This window comes from Accipiter gentilis, chromosome 15 (genome assembly GCF_929443795.1).
Source record: "Accipiter gentilis chromosome 15, bAccGen1.1, whole genome shotgun sequence".
NCBI classification, from domain to species: domain Eukaryota; kingdom Metazoa; phylum Chordata; class Aves; order Accipitriformes; family Accipitridae; genus Astur; species Astur gentilis.
In genome coordinates this window covers 19,510,171-19,525,380 of record NC_064894.1, presented here as the reverse complement: position 1 = coordinate 19,525,380, position 15,210 = coordinate 19,510,171, and positions in this window count along the sequence as shown.

Sequence of the window (15,210 nt, the reverse complement as noted above, 5' to 3'; positions counted from 1 at the left end):
GCCTTTCTCTGTTCCATGCAACAGCTTGGGAAAATGGAGAAGAGGAGGGACAGGGTTAAACTGAAACCAGGAAATGTTGTTTAGAGTTACTCTCCTTTTAAAATCTCTGGGTATCTGCCTGTGAAAACTCTTACTGTCAGGTGCAGCCAGATAAAAATCAGCCACAAAGGGAATTTATCATTTATTTTAGCTTGGCTGAATGATGATTTCTTAGTATCACAGTTACTTTTTTTATAGTGCATCTCTTCACTGTGAGAAGCAGATATTCTCCCTCTGGTATAAAACTGATAGGCAATAAATCTGTTTAATACCTTATAGTTCTGTGGGACTCTAGCTGAGAATTTCACCATTACAAATGATGCTCCAGATCACATTCTATGTTTGCTCATACTCGCTAGAACATCAAATTTCAGTGGCAACCATCTTTTATTATACACACCATTGGATGAAAGCAGAAACATACCATACAATTCAGTGCAAATATAGTGGGTCTTTTGCACAGTATTGTCTCCCTATTCATCCAATATTTTATCTTTCTTCTCTCACTATGAACAACACTTACAATCCACTAGGATAAGGTATTTCTTTCTAGCATTATTTTAATTTCAGCTTTGTGCTGTCTGCATTTGCAAATATATGTTAATAGACATGTGCTGGCACTTAATTCTTATTTTTTTTGCCCTGGAAAACACTTTTTTCCTCTGATGGAAAATTGTTTTTCAATGTTTTTTTTGTTCAAGTGGACTGGAGATCTCTAATACTAAAAATCTATAAATTAAAGCCTTGTTTTGTAAAGGCGACTTGAAGATACAGGGCTGGAGGCCTCTCCAGTAAGAAAAAGAGAAAAAGTGTCTTTTAATCATTCTAGGAGGTTAGGGAGAAATTCAGATTCACAGAATTTATTTGACTGTAGGGTTTTTTCCATTTAGAATTCTGGTCAGTCAGGATTTCCACATGTTTAGAACTGTAGAATAATTTAGTTCGTAAGTAATTTGTGAACAAGTACAAATCCCACTCAAATCAGAAGTAATTTCAATGTTGGGACAGGTTGCCCAGAGACTTGTGCAGTGGAATTTTTTGTATCTCCAAGAATGAAGATTTCACAGCCTCTCTGGGACTGACTTGTTTCAATCGGTACATAGCCTTTCCCACATGGAAACAACTCCAGATAAATTTTCCATATTCTTCACTTTTCTCTCTCAGAATTATAGCTAAATAAATGTACATCATAATATATTGCTGGAAACATCAGAAGTAGTTTACTTGATGTTTATTTATGTATTTTTCTCCGAGACATCTACTGAATTTTCTTATATTAATTTTATTATTGCGATGCTTACTTTTGCATTCAGTATTCACTTGTAGTTGAAAAAGCTTGTGCTTGTGAATGATTTTAAAAACTAAAAGGAGAGAATAATTTCATATTGGAAGCAAAAATTTGGCAAGCTATAGTATTTTGAAGATTTCAATTCCCAAGCTGTCATGCACTACTTTTCTGCTTTTTACATTGCAGAACAGCAATTGCACTTTGTATATTAAAATAAACTGTTTCCGTGTTCTCATAGGTACACTGGTCTTAAAGGCCTTAAAACTTCAGCAGGCCAGTGCAGCAACTTTCAGTGGGTGGTCCCTCTACAGTCACTTTCGGTTGGTATTTAAAGAGCTGTTATGTATGCACAGCAGAAGGTTTTTTTTATGTAAAGAAAAATAAAAGTTCTTAGTTCACATTCAAGTTCAGACTTGCTGATGTTTCACCTCATTTTCCTGAAATTCACCTTAAAAATTATGGGATCACTATGATTTTTGATTCTTTTTTAAAGAAAAGAACATTATGATTGGCCAGATCATATCAGCACTGCCAAAGAAGTTGTAATCTCAGGTCAAGAATAGCACTTGAGGAAAACAAAATGAAAGACTAAGATTTAGGAACAATTCTGCCTCCCCTACATATGGCAGTTTCAGCTGCTTCTTTACTTGTTTTTTTGTTGTTGTTGCTTTTTTTTTTTTTTTTTTTTTTTTTAATACATATAAAGGCTGCAGGGAACAATTATGATCATCCTGGCTGAACTCCTGCATAACCCAAACTACGCAATTTCACCCAGGGACTCTTGCACATAACGTAACAGCTTGTGATCAAATTACTAGAGCATGCTGAATTGCTGAAAGTCCTTACATGGAAACAAGTTGTTCGTTCTTTAGAAGTTCACTCTCTGTTGCTCTACCAGTGTTAGATCTGTGGTATCATAATGGTCTTTAGCAACAGTTTGCTGTGATCTTGCCATAAGATGATTACGACTCTAGGTGAGAAGTGAGAGAGCAATAGATATTAAGCCCCAACCAGTCATAGCTGAGCCTGAGATTTAAAAAAATTCCAAAAACGTTTCTTTGGTGATATTACTTTCAAACAAAAATAATTTATGTGGTCAAATAAAGCTCCAGTATCTTCTTTTGGAGGGGTCACGGTGAAGAAGGCTCATCTGTGAGAATGGTCTGCTATGCAGAGTGCTCAAAGGGCACTGCAGAATGCTCTCCTTTTTTCAGACAAGAGGTATGCTTCAGGTGAGCACCTTACAGATTATTTTCTGCAGAGTGCAGACCATCTCTACAGAGCACCCCATTACGTGTTCTCACAGAGTGAAGAGTAAGAGGAATATTTTGCACAGAATGTATCTGTTTACTCAATTTTTTTTTTTATTTTTTTTCTCCTTAAGGTAGGCCTAATTCCTGTAATTGCTTTTGGAGTAAACTATTGCCTAAATGGAAAAAGTAAATATAAGGCTATTATGATTCATGGGTACTGGCAATTTTTGCTCAACTCTTTCCACTCTAGAAGTGTAACAATAACAAGGCCATTTTATAACTGATTTGCAGGAATCATCTCTGTTCAGTTATCTGTGCCAAAACCCTGGAATATATAACTTAAAATAAGGACTGGGCTAACAAAGTGCCATTGTAATCCACGAAAAGATTCATATTGACTTTGGCAAGCAGTGTATCAGAATGGAAATTTGTTAGTGAATTTAAAACTAAACTAGCCAAATCGGCATATCAGCTCAGTTTGTATCAAATCCTGTGAAGTGTTGAAAACTGGTAATGTTCTGTATTTCTGAAAATGAAAAACTAGGACTTCAGGAAACTACATGGAAGAGAGCAATAGTGTTTCTGCACAACACTGTCATTGACATACTCTATGTGTGGCTGAGACTCTTTTGACTTTTCTTTGACTATTTAAGCAGTGCTTATTTCTGTTGTCAAAATTAAACAGATATCCAAGCGCTTTGCTGCATTTAAGTTGAACTGTTTAGTGGAGGCAGTTAATTAATTCTTACCCAGTGGTTTCATTAAGCCTCTATAGTTATCCTGTGAATTATTTTAAGTGGCTTTGTTAGTAGGCTATTCTCTTATCTACAAAACCAAGATATAATTAGCAATGTATTCTAAAAAACTATTTGAAACTGTAGGCATGTATTTGACTGCATACTGGGTGCGCTTTCATACATGTAAACCAATATATAGAAGGGATGTGACAAATAAACAACTATGTATGTACAGTATTTGTTGAAAAACATTGAGTAAATCTCTCAGGAATGTATTCCAAGGTTTTAATTTTTAGGATTAAATCTTTAGGATTTAAAGTGATGCTCATTTCACCAAACTCAAGTCACTGACAGCTAAGTCAATCATCCAGACATCTTCCATTGTCAATGAAGAGAGAAGGAGAGATACTGGTCTAACAAAGACTAGGGAACTCAAATAGACCACTACCTTTTAGGTGGCCAAAATTAGGTAAGAGACTTTACCATTTCAGTGTAGGTAGTCATTAAAATACTACCCATTTGTGTCTAATGCACTCCACGCTAGCTCTAAAGTGTACTGGGGAGAGCATTTCACAAGCTTCCCATTCTTCATCATTTCAAATATCAGTCTGTAAAGTGGATATGACATTAGTTGGGATAAGATGCTTATTTTACTGACATATGGGACATGCAATTGTGGCTTTGAATAAGACTTTCTTACAGCTCTGATATCTACTTCACTCTCTAACTCACGTCACCTAGCACTCTTAACAGTTTTTTTGACATCAGCTTCCAGTTTCTCAGCAGTTTAGAAATGATATTTCAATTTAAAGCATTGTAACTGGAGAGTAATACTGATGTATGCTGAGTAGAAGGTATAAAAGTACAGAATCTGGTTTTAATTTGAAATCAGCTAATTAATCTGGATTGCCTGCTCAAAATGGCCTGCTCATTTTGAAAGTACTGTTGTTAATGGCTTTAAAAAGATTTCTAAGGAGAATAAATGTTATGAGTTTGTTTTCTCCCAGAGTTTTACTTTGTGGTTTGAGATTTGAATCTGCTCACTTTGTCAATAAAATCCTTGGAAATCCATAAGCTGATAGTGCAATAAGCAAGGTCCAGCATGTAGAAATATGTTAATAAAGTGTAATTGCATTTCTATTATTGCTTCATTTTTATTTTTTCACCTGACATGTCATTCTATAGCAGATTTTATAGAGCATGAGGTGAATTGATATAATTAGCTTGGTTTCTTGCCATCTTTCCCATAGGTCAAGCCAATTAAAAGACAACTGAGGGAGACAGTACTCCAAACTGCAGCATATGGCACCATGGTATAAAACACACAGTAGATGGAAAACAAATTGGCTGGGATTTTAGCTTTGAAATTTAATTGAATAGAAACCATGTTTGACTCTGATACACCTTGAAATTTCCTTCCTTCTCTTGGCTTCTTATTCTCATCAAGAATCAGAGCACTAGTCTGTTCTTGGGTCACATAACGACATCTTGTTTGCCTTTGAATGAGTTCCCTGCTGCAGCTATTTCACTGCTCAAGATTTTTCTTTGGTTGTAAGTAGAGACAGTTGAAAGCCAGAATTTCTGATTTGTGATGTATTTGGAAATTTTAAAAGTAGCTTTACTGCAGAGAGAAATCCTCCCTCTCACCCCACTAACAAAGCAAATAAAATGTGCAGTTTTCAAATTTTCCTGCTGTGTAGAAAATAGTAAGATAAGCAATAAATACCTTTTTTTTTTTTTTTTTTTCTTCAAGTCAAGTTTCACAACACCATTCCCAATCCAGCCTGAGTCTGAACTCTAAAGACAGGGCACCTGATTCTCCTGGGAATGGTCCTGGGGCAGTCTGACAAAAATGTGTTTGCTGGGAAGTTTCTATCAATGCTTTATCACAAGGTATGTGTGCAGGACATTTCTCAGTGCTGACACTCTGTCCTCCATGTCTGTAAGCTGCTAGTGGGCTCCTTGAAATGACTTTTGTACTTGCCAAACAGCACTTTCACAGACAGTCCCTGGGTGAGACTCAAAAGTTAGAATGACCTAGGAGAGATTCTCCTGACACAATTTCGATGTGGTCACCTTCTTCTGGAGGCAGAGAGCTTGCTAGCAAGAGGAAGGTTGTTGGAACAGAGTATTTGGAAAACCTCTCTATTTTTTTTTTTTTTTTTTCCATTCTATTTAGATTAGAGCTTTTCAGGTAAGTTCTGTTTTTCTATGAATGTAACTTAGTACACACTTCATCTCAGCTGGGGCCTTGAGTGTTTCTATTGGATTACAAAAGGGTAGCACTGAAAACTGGGCTCTAAATCCAGTTACAGAGTATATACTTGCTTAAAAGAGGTAACGTTCACTCCTTATTTTTAGGGATTCTTTTAAATACAAATTTTTTTTATTTCTTGTGATTTTTTTTGAACACTGTAGTTCAGACAAAGTAACATTTTTTTTCTGATAATTACTTCAAATCCGAAAGTACCTTAACTGTGGTTATACACTTGCTGAGTCTGACTTGCTGTTGTTCCATTAAGCATGAGTATTACTCATCTTTCCATAGACAATGGAATCATGTGGATAATGGAAGTGCAGTTGTATGCAATCAGAGTAATGTAGCTGCTTTGTAAATATAGTCACCTCACACTTTTGGAGGACAGGCAAACAAGACCAAAATCCAGAATAAAACTGTTTTTCCTGGATTCAAGTAATGAATAAATTAATGTCTATATATGCTATTCACTATTGGGATATTCTCTGATGAGCATGAGAGAGCAAAGCATGTCTGCTTAATTTTTAATCTCATCTACGGGTTAGTCCTTGTAAAATAATAATTATTATCAAATCAGATTCTGTGAAAGAATGAACTTGTCAAACTCACATACTTTATCTGCTGTGGCAATTGATGTCAGTATGATAATGCCGTGCCAGCAGTGCTTAAGCTAAGAGTTTGTCAGTTGCCCCATGATAAACTCTAGCATTTGAGGGATTTTTTTCATCCCAGTTCATCAAATCACACAGGTCTGACATTCAATATGCAGTCCTCAGGGTTTCAAATGTTCTTTTGCTCTTGATTTATGCTAACAATAGAATACTTGAAAGAATGAAGGCTTAGTATCATTGCATTGGCTAAGTGACTCTGATTAAATAGATTCCAGAAATTGGCTGTGGACAGCTGCATTGAAGGAGGAAGTTTGGACTGGTAAAGTTGGAAGTAAAAGAAAGCTCGAACTATGTACCAGTGCAGGAGAGCAGGGGAAAGAGGGGAGCAGCTTATTCCCCAAATGTCTTTGCTCTGAAGGCAAGGTGGATCTTCAACATGCCTTGCTATTTGGACACCAGGGTCAGGGACTCAGGTACTCATCTTGCTTGATTTTAGAGGTCTTCCATGGGGATGGCTACACATGGGCTCATTACCTTAGGCTCAGGCATGGGCCTTTCCAAGGTTTGATTCTTCTATGCTTTCTTTAAAAGTAAGGTAAATCACACTTCCTAGTACTTACGTGTTTTCACTGACAACACAGACTGTTGATGGTAAAAAAATTATGTATGTCCATGTTGCACATGCCTATGAATGAACAACTGAATCCCACTCCCTGCTCTGGACAACTGTGCAGGGAGTGAACAGAAAAAGAAAAGTATTAATGTTGGCAGGAAAAGCAGAGAGCTTTGCTGCAGGTGGAACAAGCAGTAATTCATAGAAATGGATCTGGAAGTCTCCTTTATTGGCACAACCACATGATAGATTATATTCAAGACCACATGGAGACTGGTCACAATCAAGTACTTAGCAAGGGAAATATATTTTTTCGAGCATATTTTTCCATCTGATCTTAAATGTACTTATTATTTCCATTTTCTCTCAGTCTCTCATTTTAAGTTGTAGTAATGATAAGATTTCAGACAGGAAATTGCAGAAGTCATTTTCTTATCTTTTTGACATATTTTTCTATGCTAAAAATTCCATTTATTTAACTTGGAGTGTTATTGCTTCCCTGTACATAAAGAATTCTGGGAACATCGTTCTTAGGAATATTCAATCAGATTTATCATCCTAGTGTTTTACGTATCCTGGTGTCTAAAGAATCCTCTTTAAACCCTTCTAGATACTCTTAAGTGCAAAAAAATACATATATAAAAACCAAATGACCATGGTCAAGTTTTTATTTCTTTAAAACAATAGCTCTTCCCTTACTCCCCTTACTCTCTATCTCATGCTGGAATTAATATCTTCTGCTGCCTTGTCTTGCCTTATAACAGTCAGGAAACAATTTATTTGTTGCCACACAATGCAACTAAATTAGAAGACACAGGGTCTGTGAAGCAAATGTTTTCCAAGCAAAATGTCTCTTCTCTGAAAAATCAGAGGAGAGAAAGTATGGTGTGTTATCACCACTTTTCCAAACTCCCCTCCTCTCCCTCCTTACTCCAGATTCTCTCAAGGTTAATTTGAAATTATACAAAACTCCAGTTCTCTGGAAAGGGCAGTTATCTTTTCATTTAAAATGAAGAGCTGTACTTCAAAATTTTCCCCCTTCATCACTTCAAACTACCATAAATGCTTGTACAGTATACACTAGAGGGCAATAGTGAGTTGCAAATATTTTCCAGTTTACCCTTGGCATTTACATTACAGTGCCTCTCAGGCACTTGAGGTTCCTCTTCTCCCCTAACTATATGCTGTCCTCATGGTATAAAATCTTGTGCACAATAGGATCAAATGCAATGATGTGCTTTTTCCACTGGTCTCAGGATTTGGTGTATTTTAACATATACATGAAATTGGTGACTGTCATTACTCCAGAAGGTTACTCCCTGATTAGTCTGAACCCAACATTCAGGCTTTCATACCTCCCTCTAAATCTGCAGTCAATCTGCTCTGTTGAGTAATGGCTCTTGCCAGCATTGGTAATATCAACCAAGAGTGAGCAAGTATGTGGGTTTGCATATTTCACTTTGGAATTCTTTTAAAGATGATTTAAACCCTCCTCTTCAGAGACGAACAACTAGCATGTGCAAATGTTATATACCTTGTTTCTGAATGCGTGGTTATACTGTGTTTCTGGATGTATGAATGCAATACAAGTGGAAGAAGAGGTGAAAAGAGGTGAGTAAGAAAAATAGTTCAGGAAAAGATAACAGGGCAGCATTTATGTTTCTTGCTTAAAATTGTGACATAGTTCCTTAAATAAAGGATTTTTGCCTTAGAGTTTGTAAGAAAACAAAGCAGGACTTCCCATGGTTTTAATTACTCTGTGGCTTGAATTGAATGACATTTCCAAAACTAAGAGGTTCACATAGCCCAGCTTTCTAAAAGTTTTGTACTGCTATCAGGGGACTGCAAGTAGAAACAACCCCTTTATTCCTTTGACCTCTGCCTCTTGTCATATGGATTTTTTTTCTGCCTAAGCTGGCTGCTGGAATTAAGCTTTTCTGACAGACTCAGGATGGAGGAAGAATTTTTTTCCCATCAGCTGCCAGTTCTTTTTGCATGAGTGTAGAGGTTTAGGGAACAAGTCATTATGACCTTATATATGTGTAGTACGTTATTAAATGCCAGTGAGAAGTGATCTCCCTGAGAGGGGAATATATAGGTAATATTTAAGAAGTGTAATATTTAAGTACATTTGAGATGTACTTTTTCCCTAAGCTTTCCTGTGGCATTGGTAAATGTTGGTTTTTTTCATAATCAGTGGCACTGCACTTTAAAGGAGTTTTTAAAATGATCTCCAAATAGCACTGAGGCACCATCCCCAAGCACCAGACCAGGATGTCTGATCTGATGGTAGCTACTGTCACTATTTTCTGAATGTATGTTCCTACAAATGCCCGCCTGATTGTCCTTTGCTTGGATATACCCATGGGGCCACAGTTTTTAGAGATGAGCCCCCAGGTTGTGAGCCTGTGGCAAGACGAGGGTCCAAGCTGGTGTGGTCTCTTTTGCCTTAATTTTCTGTGGTGGAGGACAGGAGCGCTGAACTTGTTGCATAATTGACTTTTTTATTTAATAGACTGCCTTCCATTACATCAGTCTGCCCCTCGGGCCCTGCTGAAGTCCTGATTGATTTCTAATAGCTTTTAAAGTTAATACTGTAGCCTGCTGCTATTTTTCAGTGCATTTGGTGTTTTTCTGTATCAGCTTCCTAACATGTACCCAGATAGTGAAATAGTTTGAGTGTTTCTGATTAGGAAACACTGTGGGGAGGGAGAGAAACACCCAATATTGTTTTTTCATCACTTTTAATTGGAAATACCACCAGAAAGCATTCCCACAAAGCTGCCTAGCATAAGTCAGCAGTCCTGGGGACTAGGGACTAAGCCCTAGGATCTCATTAGTGGGCTCAGAGGATGCAGCAGTTATGTCCGTGTCCAGAAAAGTCTGCTTTTACTGCTGCTACTTTTCACTAATTTATGAAATATTTGAAAACCGCCTGCAGTCCACATAAACTTCAAATAAAGCTGTCCTTGAGACTGAAAGCGTATGCTGTTTGCCCCTGAAATGCCTGCCCACCTAGCAGAGGCCTGCCAGCCCACATGGTTAATGGCAGTTCACCCGCCGGTACCGGGGCGTTCTGCCCCTACCTGGCCACCTCCCACCCTGGCGAAAGTGCTAACGGCACAGATCATGCCTGGGAGCTTAAAAATGGTGTGGGGCTGATGTGTTTACCCAGTAGAGGGGAAGCTTGCTAAGTGCTGTGTCCCAGAGAGGAGGCAGGAGCAAATCGAGGGGCTGGGCTCAGGCCTGGCCTGCGCACTGCTGGCTGACGACCCGCTCCCTCCGCACCCTGACACAGGACCAAAATGGTCTGCGGACTTCGGGCTGATAAACTAGCTCTTCACACAGACCGGCGCCTTCCCGGGAGCCAGGAGCAGATGTCCGTGAAGCAGCTGGCAAAGCTGCCTCGAGCTGCTCCTGGCCAGACTGATGCCAGGCTGCCCCACGGCAGCGCTTGTGGTGGATGCTCGGCGCTTCGGTGGGGCTCACCCAGCTGCAGCCTCCCGCTCCTACCGGCTCCCTCCTGGCTCCTGCTCCATCCTGGCCTCCCTGCCGGGGCCAGGGCTGCCTGCTTTCGCCGGGTAGCTCTCAGCTGCCAGCTGGAGACCGGTGCTGAGCGAGGTGGGGGTGAGGCACAGCCTCCTCGGCAGCCCTCCCCTCAGACTGCTGCAATTACCGGTTGTCTCCACCCTGATTAGAAAATAAACCAGCTTTCCTCAGTCTGGGCTTCATCCCACAGTTCCCACATGCATCTTCCCTTAGCAACTGGTTTTCCTTCTGCTGATGGCACGGTCTCCAGCAAAATCTGTCTCCTCTCATTACTACTGAGGAAAACTCTGAAAACCTCAGCGAGTCATGCCTAGCTCGGTGGATAGATTTGCTGCTCCGTGTTTTCAAAACACAGTAAAATAATAATTATCTCTTGCTGCTCTCTTTGTGGTTCTTAAATACTGCCCTCATTTAGGGAAAAATGGCATCTGTTAAATCCAAACCACATAGTGAGTTGGTGTGAGAGCCAGAGTTAGAGCTTGGGAATTTTGGCTTTTGGCCTCATGCTCAGTCCATCCGGCCATTTAACCTCCTTAGGAATCAGAAAATTACCGCTTAAGAAATATATATAATGAGACACATCAAGCTCTTCAAGAGGGAAAACTGCAAAAATCTTTGAGAAAAAACTCAATCTTTTCTGTAGCTGTGAAAATCAAATATCCAGCCAGTTACCCATCTGCACAGGGTTGGATTCACTATGGAGTTGATAAGTGATGATATTGCCAGTTAGTATAGTTTCAAGCAAACTGTTCATTAAGTTTTTGGCTGCATTTTTCTCTGCATTTCTGCTCCTGTTTTCACATATTCTTATGAAAAGTTGTGCCATAGTTTTATGCAGCCATATGCAAAATACCACTGCATGACCTTGGGCCAGCTGACAGGTGCCATATTTATGACAATACAACATTTTTAATGGAGATCAGATACTACAGTGAAAGAATGCTCCAAACAGCACAATTTGCTATTCTTCAAAACAAGCAATAAAATGCATGCTAGCATTTTCTACACAATAATGCAGCCGGTCAGATTGTGTTGCTTACTGAATTGTCCTGGGATTGTGATAACAAACAAACCCAAAGCTTTATTTTAGTGCAACCTTATGCATGAGATTTTAAGCCCACTACAGTCAGTAAACATGATTTTGAATCTTCTATGATGCACATAGATCAGCCTACTTCTGAAAGCAAGGACTAAGAGGAAAGTCAGATGGAAGCAGAAGATTACATAGATCATGAGCAATTTTTCACTTTAAGCAGCTGCTTGATTTCACTGGTAGCCTGTTCTTCTGGTAGAGAAGAAAAATCTAAACTAATGTATGATAGCAAAAACCCTAAAATGCTTAATACAAGCTGCTTATAAAGGATTCATGCATAAGCAGAGCAGTATTTCTAAGCTCATAAATTTACTGTCAGCAGCATGGTCTTCCTCACAATGACAAATTAGCCTTTAAAAATCACACAGTCAGAAGCATACCACTGGAACTTGGGCAAAGGTCAACCAGCTCTGACTGGGAATCCTACCATGCTCTTGAATGCATGGGATCATTTTCTCAGTGATTTTGCTGTAGCATGGGCTGTTTGAAGGGATTATCCATTGCTGATGGTTGTGTGTGACTGTAGGTGTGTGCATTGTGTGTGGCAGAAGACTTGAGTGTTGCAAACTGTGAATGGATTAAACTTCAGAAACATTCAATTTAATGCTTTTATTTCTTGCCGACTGTGTCCTTAACCTTTGTAACAGTGGCCAGCTGCAGTTCTGCAGAGAGAAACAGCCATAGGCATAGGAGGAAATTAAAACAATACAATCACATTTCCCCCCCCCCCCCCCCCTTCTCTGAAGACAGTTTTGTATCCTGGGATGGTTAGAAAGCCAAGCTTTAAGAGCACAGATGTGCAATATCTTTTGTGTATATGATCTTTCTATGTATCGCTGAGCATGAAAGGGATGTTATGCTCTTTCATCCATGCATCACTTGTCACCACTTAAATACAAATTGCAAACATTTTTGAAGGCAAATGCATGCCCAGAAGGATTTCCCATCCTTCAGAGTTCAGGGTGCCTGTTGTAAATTGGCCCAAATCTACTCTTTCAATTGACAGGATTTTTCTTTTTCTGTTTTGGGAAATGTAGTTGGTATGCATCACCATATAGCGTGTTAATAACTCAGTGAACAAGTGTTTTTATAAAAATCTAAATAATTTAATCTCCTTATTTCAGTGTCTGTCTGCTTGTAATGTGACAAAGTACATGTTCACAAACTAGCTAAAATATTTTAGATTACAACATAGGATACACATACAGTCTTGAGCATGATTTTTCCTGTTAAATTTTATCACTGGATGTTAGAAAAAGTTTTTTATTATTATTGTCATGTATCATGTGCAATCACATGTATACTTATATATAGATACACATGCACATGTGCATGTGTGTCTTTGTGTTTGTATTTTTAAACAACCAGAATTGTTGCTAAATGTCAAGACCCAGACTTTTCTGAATGAATTTTACTCACTGGATGCCTGGTTGCTGTGAGGTTCATTACTGGTCATGGATTGATTCCTGGTCTAAGTCCTGCCGCCCATTAGCATAGTTTGGGGGCTACAAAGAAGTACATGTTTCAGCTGAAGACTGTTGAATTATGATGTCTTTCTCTCTCTACTGTCTTTTGATTGAGGGCTAAGTAGTATCATCAAGGAAGGCTTAGAAGCAATGGGGTGAAGGAGATATGGCCATTTCAGAGGGGCAAAGACTCTCCAGTTCTATGGACATTGCCCCTCTATGTCTGTACCTTCCAAGATACATTTACTCAAGCACTATAAATGTAGCAAAGTCATCCCCTGTTGATATGCCAAGGTTAGAGGTACAGCAATATCACCTGTCTGTTACCAGTAAACCTCTATGTTTTTTCTCTAAAATTCTTGATTCCTCTCCTGAATGTTTGCACTAATGGAACAGTACAGATTGTGATGTTTGGATACAATATTTGAAATTGCACCTATTTCTTAAGAACACAGTCTTGTTATCACTTCCCATGAAATGGCTTGTTTTGATTTATTGGTTCCAGCAATTATAACTGTGGTGTCTGGGTGTATGAACACTAAACTATATTCCTATTCAATGCCACACAGAGGGAAGGAGGCCCTTCTAATTCTTGTGTTGCCACACTTTGAGCAAAGACAGATTGTAATGACAGCAAATAAACTTAACCCTTCTTAACCAAATCTGTATCAAAATGATTGCCCGAGGAATTCAGAATCACAGCATCATAGAATATCCTGAGTTGTAAGGGACCCATAAGGATCACCAAATCCAATTCCTGGCTCCACACAGGGCAACCTAAAAGTTAAACCATATATATAAGAGCATTGTCCAAATGATTCTTGAACACTGACAGGCTTGGGTCCATGACCACTCTCCTGGTTTGTTCCATTGCTTGACAACCCTCTCAGTAGAGAGCTTTTTCCTTATATGCAATCTGAACTTCCCCTGACACGGCTTTAAGCCACCCACCTGAGTCCTATCACCAGACATCAAAGAGGGAGGTCAGCACCTCCCTTTCTGCTCCCCTTCATGAGGAGGTGGTAGACAGCAATGAGGTCACCCTTCAGTCTCCTTTAAGCTGAACAAACCCAGTATCTTCTGCTACTCCTCATAATTCATGCCCTCTAGTACTTTCACCATCTTTGTTGCCCTCCTTTGGACACATTCTAATATTTTTATATCCTTTTTATATTATGAAGCCCAAAACTGAACACAGTACTCGAGGTGAGGCTGCAGCAGTGCTGAGTATAATAGGACAATCACTTTTTTTGTCCAGTTAGCTATAGTGCTTAATGCACCCCAGGGTACAGCTGACTCTTTTGACTGCCAGAGACCGTTGTTGACTCATATTGAGTTTACCATCAACCAAAATCCCCAGATCCCTTTCTTCAGGGCTGCACTCCAGCCTCTTGTCCCCCAGTCTACACATACATCCAGGATTATGCCATCCCAGGTGCAGAATCTGGCATTTGTCCTTTTTAAATTTCATACAGTCAATGACATCTATTCAGATGTCTTTGTAAGACCTCTCTACCCTTGAAGGAATCAATGACTCCTAATTTAGTTTCGTTGGCAAACCTACTTAGTATGCACTCAACTCCTGTGTCCAGATCATTGATAAAAACATTGAAGAGAACTGGGCCTAAAATTGAGTCCTGGGGAACACCACTAGTGACTGAACAGCAGCCTGATGTTACCCCATTTATTGCAACTCCTTAAGCCCAACCTGTCAGCCAATTGTTCACTCATTGTATTGTGTAGATGTCTAGCTATATGCTGCACATTTTGTCCAAAAGATGCTGTGAGACAGTATCAAAAGCTTTGTTAAAACAAAAAAAACCCCACATTCACTGTCTTCCCTTTTTCCACAGAAAAAAAGGTCATATTGAAAGGAGGCTGCACTGTACTCCTGTGGCATGTCTCCTTTTCAAGGGACTCTGTGAATCAATATACTCTGTTTCTGGACTACTTCAGCACAGTATGGTATACATCAAAATACATACATACACAGGAACTGTCCTGCTTCCTGCTGGCATGAGAGTCTTCTTTTGTTAACATGCTGTAGAGACTGAGTCCATTTGTTGCTGATCTCACGTGTTTTACACTTGAGAATTGCAGGGATTTCAGTAGTAATGGCTTAAGGAGCAAGAGACAATAATCAGGCCTGACTAATGACACAAGGCCAGTGGAAGAACACATTAGAGTCGTGTCAGAAAAATTAGAATGTTTATGTGGGTGTGAAAATATAACCTCTGAACTCACTGAGACTCAGATCTCCCCACGTTCAAACCAAGAGGGAGTGTTCTGAAAATGATCACTTGT